This window comes from Pelobates fuscus, chromosome 2 (genome assembly GCF_036172605.1).
Source record: "Pelobates fuscus isolate aPelFus1 chromosome 2, aPelFus1.pri, whole genome shotgun sequence".
Classification (NCBI taxonomy): domain Eukaryota; kingdom Metazoa; phylum Chordata; class Amphibia; order Anura; family Pelobatidae; genus Pelobates; species Pelobates fuscus.
Genome location: NC_086318.1, coordinates 355,461,548 through 355,475,334, shown reverse-complemented (window position 1 = coordinate 355,475,334; position 13,787 = coordinate 355,461,548). Strand labels below are relative to the sequence as shown.

The window sequence follows — 13,787 nt, the reverse complement described above, 5'->3', positions numbered from 1 at the left end:
GCTGGCCCACTTGAACAGCTAGCTTTGCGCAGTGGCAGTATCGTAGCCCATGAGGTCAATCCGAGGCGTGATTATTGCTATTTGAAAACTTTACCCAATACCCCGCCATGATGACTTGAAATACAGTCAGCATTGGCAATTTTTGACAGGCTCTAAGGAGACTGAAAGATTGGTTTAATAAAAGTTTATGGCGCCCCATGTCTAGGGCGTGTCTTACGTGACTCCCGTTTCTTCCTGAGCTCTGTTGCACCATTCCTTCCGCTGGCTTCTTAGCATTTCCCTTTTACCTTTCTCTCCCACTGAATTCACTTGTTTCCGGCAGCACACTATTCTCACTACATGCTACGAATTCCCATCCTTCGGCTCATTGGCCTAGCATTTGCCTTTATGCAAATTGCTCCTTCGCACCCTGAATCCAGCTCAATTATTCACACCTAACCACCTGAAGGCACTAAAATTACTGGTAGCTAAGGAAAACAACGATCAGCCACGAGGTTTGGTAATCTTTTGTAGCCTTCTATCATTTGGATTATTTATTTGCTTTTTTTTTTTTTAACTTGTTTTATTATTTCACCACAGCCTAAAGGAAAGGCTTCCCAGCGTGCGTGCCTTTGAATGTACCCGCCATGTCATACTTACCTGGCAGGGGAGCAATAGCCATGATCCCTAAGGTGGCTCTCCCAGAGTGAGGCTGGTTCATTGCACTCCGTACCAGTTGACCTCTGCGATTTCCTCAAATGTGGGAAACTCGACTGCATAATTTATGGTAGTGGGGGACTGCGTTTGCGCTTTCCCCTGTGTTTACTTGTTTGACAAAAATAGAGAACTTCACCAATTCTGACGAAGGATAATTTCAGCCACGGCACCCGTCTTCTTTGGCTCTTACTTTCCACATCAAGCAGGCAGCGACAATCATTTCCTAGGCTTGATCATTTTTATTATCTATGTTTTCTGGAGACCAGTTTTAAGCCAGAATTTCACTTTTTATTTTAACTTTTCAGCTTTTTTTTCATCATTTTTTTATCCTGACTTCTTTTGATTTATTGTATGCTTCAATGCAATGGAAGAAATAAAGAATTGGAGACCTATATTACGTCTTCCAACAGAACGTAACGTTTGATTGAATTTCTGGGAAAAAAAGATTTTCTGGATCAAGGCAGTGAATTGCCGCTTGAGACAATCAGACCAAACCTTAGGAATAGCTGGGTGGTCGCTAGCACTTACTAATGAACACCATGGAATTTTGAAAAAGCCACCACAAATGTTCTTTCAGCCCTGTTGAGTGTGGATGAAGAGAAGACAGGTGCTAGGCAAGGGTCATTCCTATCGATGGAGTCATGAAATGTGTGACTTTGGGGACGAACGTAGACCAGCGGATTGTGTACTCTGCCTAATGGCTGCTGTAGTAGAATCTTGGCAAAACTGTTTCCAAAGAGAGAAAAAAAATTGTACAAGGTTTGCTGCAAGATATGGTTGCCCTCACTCTCTGTTATAGGTTTGGAACCATTCCAAGATGCCATATAAGAAGACCGAGGAATTTGTTGGGGTTTAAGCTTCCCTGTAGGAGGAAGCGGGCCTAATTAGAATATTGCCTCCCATAATCCTTTGCAATGGCTTATGGTCATGAACTTTTTCTCACCGCTGTCTTAAAGTGTCCTTACGTGGTAGCTCTTAAAAGCTGGCCCACTTGAACAGCTAGCTTTGCGCAGTGGCAGTATCGTAGCCCATGAGGTCAATCCGAGGCGTGATTATTGCTAATTGAAAACTTTACCCAATACCCCGCCATGATGACTTGAAATACAGTCAGCATTGGCAATTTTTGACAGGCTCTAAGGAGACTGAAAGATTGGTTTAATAAAAGTTTATGGCGCCCCATGTCTAGGGCGTGTCTTACGTGACTCCCGTTTCTTCCTGAGCTCTGTTGCACCATTCCTTCCGCTGGCTTCTTAGCATTTCCCTTTTACCTTTCTCTCCCACTGAATTCACTTGTTTCCGGCAGCACACTATTCTCACTACATGCTACGAATTCCCATCCTTCGGCTCATTGGCCTAGCATTTGCCTTTATGCAAATTGCTCCTTCGCACCCTGAATCCAGCTCAATTATTCACACCTAACCACCTGAAGGCACTAAAATTACTGGTAGCTAAGGAAAACAATGATCAGCCACGAGGTTTGGTAATCTTTTGTAGCCTTCTATCATTTGGATTATTTATTTGCTTTTTTTTTTTTTTTAACTTGCTTTATTATTTCACCACAGCCTAAAGGAAAGGCTTCCCAGCGGGCGTGCCTTTGAATGTACCCGTCATGTCATACTTACCTGGCAGGGGAGCAATAGCCATGATCCCTAAGTTGGCTCTCCCAGAGTGAGGCTAGTTCATTGCACTCCGTACCAGTTGACCTCTGCGATTTCCTCAAATGTGGGAAACTCGACTGCATAATTTATGGTAGTGGGGGACTGCGTTCGCGCTTTCCCCAGTGTTTGCTTGTTTGACAAAAATAGAGAACTTCACCAATTCTGATGAAGGATAATTTCAGCCACGGCACCCGTCTTCTTTGGCTCTTACTTTCCGCATCAAGCAGGCAGCGACAATCATTTCCTAGGCTTGATCATTTTTATTATCTATGTTTTCTGGAGACCAGTTTTAAGCCAGAATTTCACTTTTTATTTTAACTTTTCAGCTTTTTTTTCATCATTTTTTTATCCTGACTTCTTTTGATTTATTGTATGCTTCAATGCAATGGAAGAAATAAAGAATTGGAGACCTATATTACGTCTTCCAACAGAACGTAACGTTTGATTGAATTTCTGGGAAAAAAAGATTTTCTGGATCAAGGCAGTGAATTGCCGCTTGAGACAATCAGACCAAACCTTAGGAATAGCTGGGTGGTCGCTAGCACTTACTAATGAACACCATGGAATTTTGAAAAAGCCACCACAAATGTTCTTTCAGCCCTGTTGAGTGTGGATGAAGAGAAGACAGGTGCTAGGCAAGGGTCATTCCTATCGATGGAGTCATGAAATGTGTGACTTTGGGGACGAACGTAGACCAGCGGATTGTGTACTCTGCCTAATGGCTGCTGTAGTAGAATCTTGGCAAAACTGTTTCCAAAGAGAGAAAAAAAATTGTACAAGGTTTGCTGCAAGATATGGTTGCCCTCACTCTCTGTTATAGGTTTGGAACCATTCCAAGATGCCATATAAGAAGACCGAGGAATTTGTTGGGGTTTAAGCTTCCCTGTAGGAGGAAGCGGGCCTAATTAGAATATTGCCTCCCATAATCCTTTGCAATGGCTTATGGTCATGAACTTTTTCTCACCGCTGTCTTAAAGTTTCCTTACGTGGTAGCTCTTAAAAGCTGGCCCACTTGAACAGCTAGCTTTGCGCAGTGGCAGTATCGTAGCCCATGAGGTCAATCCGAGGCGTGATTATTGCTAATTGAAAACTTTACCCAATACCCCGCCATGATGACTTGAAATACAGTCAGCATTGGCAATTTTTGACAGGCTCTAAGGAGATTGAAAGATTGGTTTAATAAAAGTTTATGGCGCCCCATGTCTAGGGCGTGTCTTACGTGACTCCCGTTTCTTCCTGAGCTCTGTTGCACCATTCCTTCCGCTGGCTTCTTAGCATTTCCCTTTTACCTTTCTCTCCCACTGAATCCACTTGTTTCCGGCAGCACACTATTCTCACTCCATGCTACGAATTCCCATCCTTCGGCTCATTGGCCTAGCATTTGCCTTTATGCAAATTGCTCCTTCGCACCCTGAATCCAGCTCAATTATTCACACCTAACCACCTGAAGGCACTAAAATTACTGGTAGCTAAGGAAAACAACGATCAGCCACGAGGTTTGGTAATCTTTTGTAGCCTTCTATCATTTGGATTATTTATTTGCTTTTTTTTTTTTTTTTTTTTTTAACTTGCTTTATTATTTCACCACAGCCTAAAGGAAAGGCTTCCCAGCGGGCGTGCCTTTGAATGTACCCGTCATGTCATACTTACCTGGCAGGGGAGCAATAGCCATGATTCCTAAGGTCGCTCTCCCAGAGTGAGGCTGGTTCTTTGCACTCTGTACCAGTTGATCTCTGCGATTTCCTCAAATGTGGGAAACTCGACTGCATAATTTATGGTAGTGGAGGACTGCGTTCGCGCTTTCCCCTGTGTTTACTTGTTTGACAAAAATAGAGAAATTCACCAATTCTGACGAAGGATAATTTCAGCCACGGCACCCGTCTTCTTTGGCTCTTACTTTCCACATCAAGCAGGCAGCGACAATCATTTCCTAGGCTTGATCATTTTTATTATCTATGTTTTCTGGAGACCAGTTTTAAGCCAGAATTTCACTTTTTATTTTAAGTTTTCAGCTTTTTTTTCATCATTTTTTTATCCTGACTTCTTTTGATTTATTGTATGCTTCAATGCAATGGAAGAAATAAAGAATTGGAGACCTATATTACGTCTTCCAACAGAACGTAACGTTTGATTGAATTTCTGGGAAAAAAAGATTTTCTGGATCAAGGCAGTGAATTGCCGCTTGAGACAATCAGACCAAACCTTAGGAATAGCTGGGTGGTCGCTAGCACTTACTAATGAACACCATGGAATTTTGAAAAAGCCACCACAAATGTTCTTTCAGCCCTGTTGAGTGTGGATGAAGAGAAGACAGGTGCTAGGCAAGGGTCATTCCTATCGATGGAGTCATGAAATGTGTGACTTTGGGGACGAACGTAGACCAGCGATTGTGTACTCTGCCTAATGGCTGCTGTAGTAGAATCTTGGCAAAACTGTTTCCAAAGAGAGAAAAAAAATTGTACAAGGTTTGCTGCAAGATATGGTTGCCCTCACTCTCTGTTATAGGTTTGGAACCATTCCAAGATGCCATATAAGAAGACCGAGGAATTTGTTGGGGTTTAAGCTTCCCTGTAGGAGGAAGCGGGCCTAATTAGAATATTGCCTCCCATAATCCTTTGCAATGGCTTATGGTCATGAACTTTTTCTCACCGCTGTCTTAAAGTGTCCTTACGTGGTAGCTCTTAAAAGCTGGCCCACTTGAACAGCTAGCTTTGCGCAGTGGCAGTATCGTAGCCCATGAGGTCAATCCGAGGCGTGATTATTGCTAATTGAAAACTTTACCCAATACCCCGCCATGATGACTTGAAATACAGTCAGCATTGGCAATTTTTGACAGGCTCTAAGGAGACTGAAAGATTGGTTTAATAAAAGTTTATGGCGCCCCATGTCTAGGGCGTGTCTTACGTGACTCCCGTTTCTTCCTGAGCTCTGTTGCACCATTCCTTCCGCTGGCTTCTTAGCATTTCCCTTTTACCTTTCTCTCCCACTGAATTCACTTGTTTCCGGCAGCACACTATTCTCACTACATGCTACGAATTCCCATCCTTCGGCTCATTGGCCTAGCATTTGCCTTTATGCAAATTGCTCCTTCGCACCCTGAATCCAGCTCAATTATTCACACCTAACCACCTGAAGGCACTAAAATTACTGGTAGCTAAGGAAAACAATGATCAGCCACGAGGTTTGGTAATCTTTTGTAGCCTTCTATCATTTGGATTATTTATTTGCTTTTTTTTTTTTTTTAACTTGCTTTATTATTTCACCACAGCCTAAAGGAAAGGCTTCCCAGCGGGCGTGCCTTTGAATGTACCCGTCATGTCATACTTACCTGGCAGGGGAGCAATAGCCATGATCCCTAAGTTGGCTCTCCCAGAGTGAGGCTAGTTCATTGCACTCCGTACCAGTTGACCTCTGCGATTTCCTCAAATGTGGGAAACTCGACTGCATAATTTATGGTAGTGGGGGACTGCGTTCGCGCTTTCCCCAGTGTTTGCTTGTTTGACAAAAATAGAGAACTTCACCAATTCTGATGAAGGATAATTTCAGCCACGGCACCCGTCTTCTTTGGCTCTTACTTTCCGCATCAAGCAGGCAGCGACAATCATTTCCTAGGCTTGATCATTTTTATTATCTATGTTTTCTGGAGACCAGTTTTAAGCCAGAATTTCACTTTTTATTTTAACTTTTCAGCTTTTTTTTCATCATTTTTTTATCCTGACTTCTTTTGATTTATTGTATGCTTCAATGCAATGGAAGAAATAAAGAATTGGAGACCTATATTACGTCTTCCAACAGAACGTAACGTTTGATTGAATTTCTGGGAAAAAAAGATTTTCTGGATCAAGGCAGTGAATTGCCGCTTGAGACAATCAGACCAAACCTTAGGAATAGCTGGGTGGTCGCTAGCACTTACTAATGAACACCATGGAATTTTGAAAAAGCCACCACAAATGTTCTTTCAGCCCTGTTGAGTGTGGATGAAGAGAAGACAGGTGCTAGGCAAGGGTCATTCCTATCGATGGAGTCATGAAATGTGTGACTTTGGGGACGAACGTAGACCAGCGGATTGTGTACTCTGCCTAATGGCTGCTGTAGTAGAATCTTGGCAAAACTGTTTCCAAAGAGAGAAAAAAAATTGTACAAGGTTTGCTGCAAGATATGGTTGCCCTCACTCTCTGTTATAGGTTTGGAACCATTCCAAGATGCCATATAAGAAGACCGAGGAATTTGTTGGGGTTTAAGCTTCCCTGTAGGAGGAAGCGGGCCTAATTAGAATATTGCCTCCCATAATCCTTTGCAATGGCTTATGGTCATGAACTTTTTCTCACCGCTGTCTTAAAGTTTCCTTACGTGGTAGCTCTTAAAAGCTGGCCCACTTGAACAGCTAGCTTTGCGCAGTGGCAGTATCGTAGCCCATGAGGTCAATCCGAGGCGTGATTATTGCTAATTGAAAACTTTACCCAATACCCCGCCATGATGACTTGAAATACAGTCAGCATTGGCAATTTTTGACAGGCTCTAAGGAGATTGAAAGATTGGTTTAATAAAAGTTTATGGCGCCCCATGTCTAGGGCGTGTCTTACGTGACTCCCGTTTCTTCCTGAGCTCTGTTGCACCATTCCTTCCGCTGGCTTCTTAGCATTTCCCTTTTACCTTTCTCTCCCACTGAATCCACTTGTTTCCGGCAGCACACTATTCTCACTCCATGCTACGAATTCCCATCCTTCGGCTCATTGGCCTAGCATTTGCCTTTATGCAAATTGCTCCTTCGCACCCTGAATCCAGCTCAATTATTCACACCTAACCACCTGAAGGCACTAAAATTACTGGTAGCTAAGGAAAACAACGATCAGCCACGAGGTTTGGTAATCTTTTGTAGCCTTCTATCATTTGGATTATTTATTTGCTTTTTTTTTTTTTTTTTTTTTTTTTTCAATTTGCTTTATTATTTCACCACAGCCTAAAGGAAAGGCTTCCCAGCGGGCGTGCCTTTGAATGTACCCGTTATGTCATACTTACCTGGCAGGGGAGTAATAGCCATGATCCCTAAGGTGGCTCTCCCAGAGTGAGGCTGGTTCATTGCACTCCGTACCAGTTGACCTCTGCGATTTCCTCAAATGTGGGAAACTCGACTGCATAATTTATGGTAGTGGGGGACTGCGTTTGCGCTTTCCCCTGTGTTTGCTTGTTTGACAAAAATAGAGAACTTCACCAATTCTGACGAAGGATAATTTCAACCACGGCACCCGTCTTCTTTGGCTCTTACTTTCCACATCAAGCAGGCAGCGACAATCATTTCCTAGGCTTGATCATTTTTATTATCTATGTTTTCTGGAGACCAGTTTTAAGCCAGAATTTCACTTTTTATTTTAACTTTTCAGCTTTTTTTTCATCATTTTTTTATCCTGACTTCTTTTGATTTATTGTATGCTTCAATGCAATGGAAGAAATAAAGAATTGGAGACCTATATTACGTCTTCCAACAGAACGTAACGTTTGATTGAATTTCTGGGAAAAAAAGATTTTCTGGATCAAGGCAGTGAATTGCCGCTTGAGACAATCAGACCAAACCTTAGGAATAGCTGGGTGGTCGCTAGCACTTACTAATGAACACCATGGAATTTTGAAAAAGCCACCACAAATGTTCTTTCAGCCCTGTTGAGTGTGGATGAAGAGAAGACAGGTGCTAGGCAAGGGTCATTCCTATCGATGGAGTCATGAAATGTGTGACTTTGGGGACGAACGTAGACCAGCGGATTGTGTACTCTGCCTAATGGCTGCTGTAGTAGAATCTTGGCAAAACTGTTTCCAAAGAGAGAAAAAAAATTGTACAAGGTTTGCTGCAAGATATGGTTGCCCTCACTCTCTGTTATAGGTTTGGAACCATTCCAAGATGCCATATAAGAAGACCGAGGAATTTGTTGGGGTTTAAGCTTCCCTGTAGGAGGAAGCAGGCCTAATTAGAATATTGCCTCCCATAATCCTTTGCAATGGCTTATGGTCATGAACTTTTTCTCACCGCTGTCTTAAAGTTTCCTTACGTGGTAGCTCTTAAAAGCTGGCCCACTTGAACAGCTAGCTTTGCGCAGTGGCAGTATCGTAGCCCATGAGGTCAATCCGAGGCGTGATTATTGCTATTTGAAAACTTTACCCAATACCCCGCCATGATGACTTGAAATACAGTCAGCATTGGCAATTTTTGACAGGCTCTAAGGAGACTGAAAGATTGGTTTAATAAAAGTTTATGGCGCCCCATGTCTAGGGCGTGTCTTACGTGACTCCCGTTTCTTCCTGAGCTCTGTTGCACCATTCCTTCCGCTGGCTTCTTAGCATTTCCCTTTTACCTTTCTCTCCCACTGAATTCACTTGTTTCCGGCAGCACACTATTCACACTACATGCTACGAATTCCCATCCTTCAGCTCATTGGCCTAGCATTTGCCTTTATGCAAATTGCTCCTTCGCACCCTGAATCCAGCTCAATTATTCACACCTAACCACCTGAAGGCACTAAAATTACTGGTAGCTAAGGAAAACAACGATCAGCCACGAGGTTTGGTAATCTTTTGTAGCCTTCTATCATTTGGATTATTTATTTGCTTTTTTTTTTTTTTTTTTTTTTAACTTGCTTTATTATTTCACCACAGCCTAAAGGAAAGGCTTCCCAGCGGGCGTGCCTTTGAATGTACCCGTCATGTCATACTTACCTGGCAGGGGAGCAATAGCCATGATTCCTAAGGTCGCTCTCCCAGAGTGAGGCTGGTTCTTTGCACTCTGTACCAGTTGATCTCTGCGATTTCCTCAAATGTGGGAAACTCGACTGCATAATTTATGGTAGTGGAGGACTGCGTTCGCGCTTTCCCCTGTGTTTACTTGTTTGACAAAAATAGAGAAATTCACCAATTCTGACGAAGGATAATTTCAGCCACGGCACCCGTCTTCTTTGGCTCTTACTTTCCACATCAAGCAGGCAGCGACAATCATTTCCTAGGCTTGATCATTTTTATTATCTATGTTTTCTGGAGACCAGTTTTAAGCCAGAATTTCACTTTTTATTTTAAGTTTTCAGCTTTTTTTTCATCATTTTTTTATCCTGACTTCTTTTGATTTATTGTATGCTTCAATGCAATGGAAGAAATAAAGAATTGGAGACCTATATTACGTCTTCCAACAGAACGTAACGTTTGATTGAATTTCTGGGAAAAAAAGATTTTCTGGATCAAGGCAGTGAATTGCCGCTTGAGACAATCAGACCAAACCTTAGGAATAGCTGGGTGGTCGCTAGCACTTACTAATGAACACCATGGAATTTTGAAAAAGCCACCACAAATGTTCTTTCAGCCCTGTTGAGTGTGGATGAAGAGAAGACAGGTGCTAGGCAAGGGTCATTCCTATCGATGGAGTCATGAAATGTGTGACTTTGGGGACGAACGTAGACCAGCGATTGTGTACTCTGCCTAATGGCTGCTGTAGTAGAATCTTGGCAAAACTGTTTCCAAAGAGAGAAAAAAAATTGTACAAGGTTTGCTGCAAGATATGGTTGCCCTCACTCTCTGTTATAGGTTTGGAACCATTCCAAGATGCCATATAAGAAGACCGAGGAATTTGTTGGGGTTTAAGCTTCCCTGTAGGAGGAAGCGGGCCTAATTAGAATATTGCCTCCCATAATCCTTTGCAATGGCTTATGGTCATGAACTTTTTCTCACCGCTGTCTTAAAGTGTCCTTACGTGGTAGCTCTTAAAAGCTGGCCCACTTGAACAGCTAGCTTTGCGCAGTGGCAGTATCGTAGCCCATGAGGTCAATCCGAGGCGTGATTATTGCTAATTGAAAACTTTACCCAATACCCCGCCATGATGACTTGAAATACAGTCAGCATTCGCAATTTTTGACAGGCTCTAAGGAGACTGAAAGATTGGTTTAATAAAAGTTTATGGCGCCCCATGTCTAGGGCGTGTCTTACGTGACTCCCGTTTCTTCCTGAGCTCTGTTGCACCATTCCTTCCGCTGGCTTCTTAGCATTTCCCTTTTACCTTTCTCTCCCACTGAATTCACTTGTTTCCGGCAGCACACTATTCTCACTACATGCTACGAATTCCCATCCTTCGGCTCATTGGCCTAGCATTTGCCTTTATGCAAATTGCTCCTTCGCACCCTGAATCCAGCTCAATTATTCACACCTAACCACCTGAAGGCACTAAAATTACTGGTAGCTAAGGAAAACAACGATCAGCCACGAGGTTTGGTAATCTTTTGTAGCCTTCTATCATTTGGATTATTTATTTGCTTTTTTTTTTTTTTTAACTTGCTTTATTATTTCACCACAGCCTAAAGGAAAGGCTTCCCAGCGGGCGTGCCTTTGAATGTACCCGTCATGTCATACTTACCTGGCAGGGGAGCAATAGCCATGATCCCTAAGTTGGCTCTCCCAGAGTGAGGCTAGTTCATTGCACTCCGTACCAGTTGACCTCTGCGATTTCCTCAAATGTGGGAAACTCGACTGCATAATTTATGGTAGTGGGGGACTGCGTTCGCGCTTTCCCCAGTGTTTGCTTGTTTGACAAAAATAGAGAACTTCACCAATTCTGATGAAGGATAATTTCAGCCACGGCACCCGTCTTCTTTGGCTCTTACTTTCCGCATCAAGCAGGCAGCGACAATCATTTCCTAGGCTTGATCATTTTTATTATCTATGTTTTCTGGAGACCAGTTTTAAGCCAGAATTTCACTTTTTATTTTAAGTTTTCAGCTTTTTTTTCATCATTTTTTTATCCTGACTTCTTTTGATTTATTGCATGCTTCAATGCAATGGAAGAAATAAAGAATTGGAGACCTATATTACGTCTTCCAACAGAACGTAACGTTTGATTGAATTTCTGGGAAAAAAAGATTTTCTGGATCAAGGCAGTGAATTGCCGCTTGAGACAATCAGACCAAACCTTAGGAATAGCTGGGTGGTCGCTAGCACTTACTAATGAACACCATGGAATTTTGAAAAAGCCACCACAAATGTTCTTTCAGCCCTGTTGAGTGTGGATGAAGAGAAGACAGGTGCTAGGCAAGGGTCATTCCTATCGATGGAGTCATGAAATGTGTGACTTTGGGGACGAACGTAGACCAGCGATTGTGTACTCTGCCTAATGGCTGCTGTAGTAGAATCTTGGCAAAACTGTTTCCAAAGAGAGAAAAAAAATTGTACAAGGTTTGCTGCAAGATATGGTTGCCCTCACTCTCTGTTATAGGTTTGGAACCATTCCAAGATGCCATATAAGAAGACCGAGGAATTTGTTGGGGTTTAAGCTTCCCTGTAGGAGGAAGCGGGCCTAATTAGAATATTGCCTCCCATAATCCTTTGCAATGGCTTATGGTCATGAACTTTTTCTCACCGCTGTCTTAAAGTGTCCTTACGTGGTAGCTCTTAAAAGCTGGACCACTTGAACAGTTAGCTTTGCGCAGTGGCAGTATCGTAGCCCATGAGGTCAATCCGAGGCGTGATTATTGCTAATTGAAAACTTTACCCAATACCCCGCCATGATGACTTGAAATACAGTCAGCATTGGCAATTTTTGACAGGCTCTAAGGAGACTGAAAGATTGGTTTAATAAAAGTTTATGGCGCCCCATGTCTAGGGCGTGTCTTACGTGACTCCCGTTTCTTCCTGAGCTCTGTTGCACCATTCCTTCCGCTGGCTTCTTAGCATTTCCCTTTTACCTTTCTCTCCCACTGAATTCACTTGTTTCCGGCAGCACACTATTCTCACTACATGCTACGAATTCCCATCCTTCGGCTCATTGGCCTAGCATTTGCCTTTATGCAAATTGCTCCTTCGCACCCTGAATCCAGCTCAATTATTCACACCTAACCACCTGAAGGCACTAAAATTACTGGTAGCTAAGGAAAACAACGATCAGCCACGAGGTTTGGTAATCTTTTGTAGCCTTCTATCATTTGGATTATTTATTTGCTTTTTTTTTTTTTTACTTGCTTTATTATTTCACCACAGCCTAAAGGAAAGGCTTCCCAGCGGGCGTGCCTTTGAATGTACCCGTCATGTCATACTTACCTGGCAGGGGAGCAATAGCCATGATCCCTAAGGTGGCTCTCCCAGAGTGAGGCTGGTTCATTGCACTCAATACCAGTTGACCTCTGCGATTTCCTCAAATGTGGGAAACTCGACTGCATAATTTATGGTAGTGGGGGACTGCGTTCGCGCTTTCCCCTGTGTTTGTTTGTTTGACAAAAATAGAGAACTTCACCAATTCTGACGAAGGATAATTTCAGCCACGGCACCCGTCTTCTTTGGCTCTTACTTTCCGCATCAAGCAGGCAGCGACAATCATTTCCTAGGCTTGATCATTTTTATTATCTATGTTTTCTGGAGACCAGTTTTAAGCCAGAATTTCACTTTTTATTTTAACTTTTCAGCTTTTTTTTTTTCGTCATTTTTTTATCCTGACTTCTTTTGATTTATTGTATGCTTCAATGCAATGGAAGAAATAAAGAATTGGAGACCTATATTACGTCTTCCAACAGAACGTAACGTTTGATTGAATTTCTGGGAAAAAAAGATTTTCTGGATCAAGGCAGTGAATTGCCGCTTGAGACAATCAGACCAAACCTTAGGAATAGCTGGGTGGTCGCTAGCACTTACTAATGAACACCATGGAATTTTGAAAAAGCCACCACAAATGTTCTTTCAGCCCTGTTGAGTGTGGATGAAGAGAAGACAGGTGCTAGGCAAGGGTCATTCCTATCGATGGAGTCATGAAATGTGTGACTTTGGGGACGAACGTAGACCAGCGGATTGTGTACTCTGCCTAATGGCTGCTGTAGTAGAATCTTGGCAAAACTGTTTCCAAAGAGAGAAAAAAAATTGTACAAGGTTTGCTGCAAGATATGGTTGCCCTCACTCTCTGTTATAGGTTTGGAACCATTCCAAGATGCCATATAAGAAGACCGAGGAATTTGTTGGGGTTTAAGCTTCCCTGTAGGAGGAAGCGGGCCTAATTAGAATATTGCCTCCCATAATCCTTTGCAATGGCTTATGGTCATGAACTTTTTCTCACCGCTGTCTTAAAGTGTCCTTACGTGGTAGCTCTTAAAAGCTGGCCCACTTGAACAGCTAGCTTTGAGCAGTGGCAGTATCGTAGCCCATGAGGTCAATCCGAGGCGTGATTATTGCTAATTGAAAACTTTACCCAATACCCCGCCATGATGACTTGAAATACAGTCAGCATTGGCAATTTTTGACAGGCTCTAAGGAGACTGAAAGGTTGGTTTAATAAAAGTTTATGGCGCCCCATGTCTAGGGCGTGTCTTACGTGACTCCCGTTTCTTCCTGAGCTCTGTTGCACCATTCCTTCCGCTGGCTTCTTAGCATTTCCCTTTTACCTTTCTCTCCCACTGAATTCACTTGTTTCCGGCAGCACACTATTCT

At 42.7% G+C, this 13,787-nt stretch overlaps 17 non-coding genes across 17 annotated transcripts; all 17 read left to right on the top strand.

The window, feature by feature from the left end:
* The first annotated feature begins 20 nt into the window (after positions 1–20).
* Positions 21–161, top strand: LOC134593173 (U4 spliceosomal RNA). Its single transcript, XR_010089693.1, has one exon. It is a non-coding gene; the product is annotated as a U4 spliceosomal RNA (small nuclear RNA).
* A 470-nt stretch (positions 162–631) lies between these two features.
* On the top strand, positions 632–798 carry LOC134590271 (U1 spliceosomal RNA). Its single transcript, XR_010087219.1, has one exon. It is a non-coding gene; the product is annotated as a U1 spliceosomal RNA (small nuclear RNA).
* An 899-nt stretch (positions 799–1,697) lies between these two features.
* On the top strand, positions 1,698–1,838 carry LOC134592572 (U4 spliceosomal RNA). The gene has a single exon (XR_010089180.1). It is a non-coding gene; the product is annotated as a U4 spliceosomal RNA (small nuclear RNA).
* Positions 1,839–2,310: 472 nt separating this feature from the next.
* Positions 2,311–2,477, top strand: LOC134591099 (U1 spliceosomal RNA). The gene has a single exon (XR_010087926.1). It is a non-coding gene; the product is annotated as a U1 spliceosomal RNA (small nuclear RNA).
* Positions 2,478–3,376: 899 nt separating this feature from the next.
* LOC134592571 (U4 spliceosomal RNA) lies at positions 3,377–3,517 on the top strand. Its single transcript, XR_010089179.1, has one exon. It is a non-coding gene; the product is annotated as a U4 spliceosomal RNA (small nuclear RNA).
* A 479-nt stretch (positions 3,518–3,996) lies between these two features.
* On the top strand, positions 3,997–4,163 carry LOC134591559 (U1 spliceosomal RNA). The gene has a single exon (XR_010088323.1). It is a non-coding gene; the product is annotated as a U1 spliceosomal RNA (small nuclear RNA).
* An 898-nt stretch (positions 4,164–5,061) lies between these two features.
* LOC134592569 (U4 spliceosomal RNA) lies at positions 5,062–5,202 on the top strand. The gene has a single exon (XR_010089178.1). It is a non-coding gene; the product is annotated as a U4 spliceosomal RNA (small nuclear RNA).
* Positions 5,203–5,674: 472 nt separating this feature from the next.
* On the top strand, positions 5,675–5,841 carry LOC134591097 (U1 spliceosomal RNA). Its single transcript, XR_010087925.1, has one exon. It is a non-coding gene; the product is annotated as a U1 spliceosomal RNA (small nuclear RNA).
* An 899-nt stretch (positions 5,842–6,740) lies between these two features.
* LOC134592568 (U4 spliceosomal RNA) lies at positions 6,741–6,881 on the top strand. Its single transcript, XR_010089177.1, has one exon. It is a non-coding gene; the product is annotated as a U4 spliceosomal RNA (small nuclear RNA).
* Positions 6,882–7,365: 484 nt separating this feature from the next.
* LOC134589641 (U1 spliceosomal RNA) lies at positions 7,366–7,532 on the top strand. The gene has a single exon (XR_010086685.1). It is a non-coding gene; the product is annotated as a U1 spliceosomal RNA (small nuclear RNA).
* An 899-nt stretch (positions 7,533–8,431) lies between these two features.
* Positions 8,432–8,572, top strand: LOC134593172 (U4 spliceosomal RNA). Its single transcript, XR_010089692.1, has one exon. It is a non-coding gene; the product is annotated as a U4 spliceosomal RNA (small nuclear RNA).
* A 479-nt stretch (positions 8,573–9,051) lies between these two features.
* LOC134591558 (U1 spliceosomal RNA) lies at positions 9,052–9,218 on the top strand. The gene has a single exon (XR_010088322.1). It is a non-coding gene; the product is annotated as a U1 spliceosomal RNA (small nuclear RNA).
* An 898-nt stretch (positions 9,219–10,116) lies between these two features.
* On the top strand, positions 10,117–10,257 carry LOC134593730 (U4 spliceosomal RNA). Its single transcript, XR_010090166.1, has one exon. It is a non-coding gene; the product is annotated as a U4 spliceosomal RNA (small nuclear RNA).
* A 472-nt stretch (positions 10,258–10,729) lies between these two features.
* On the top strand, positions 10,730–10,896 carry LOC134591096 (U1 spliceosomal RNA). The gene has a single exon (XR_010087924.1). It is a non-coding gene; the product is annotated as a U1 spliceosomal RNA (small nuclear RNA).
* Positions 10,897–11,794: 898 nt separating this feature from the next.
* Positions 11,795–11,935, top strand: LOC134592567 (U4 spliceosomal RNA). The gene has a single exon (XR_010089176.1). It is a non-coding gene; the product is annotated as a U4 spliceosomal RNA (small nuclear RNA).
* A 470-nt stretch (positions 11,936–12,405) lies between these two features.
* On the top strand, positions 12,406–12,572 carry LOC134591094 (U1 spliceosomal RNA). Its single transcript, XR_010087922.1, has one exon. It is a non-coding gene; the product is annotated as a U1 spliceosomal RNA (small nuclear RNA).
* Positions 12,573–13,474: 902 nt separating this feature from the next.
* Positions 13,475–13,615, top strand: LOC134593131 (U4 spliceosomal RNA). The gene has a single exon (XR_010089658.1). It is a non-coding gene; the product is annotated as a U4 spliceosomal RNA (small nuclear RNA).
* The last annotated feature ends 172 nt before the right edge of the window (positions 13,616–13,787 follow it).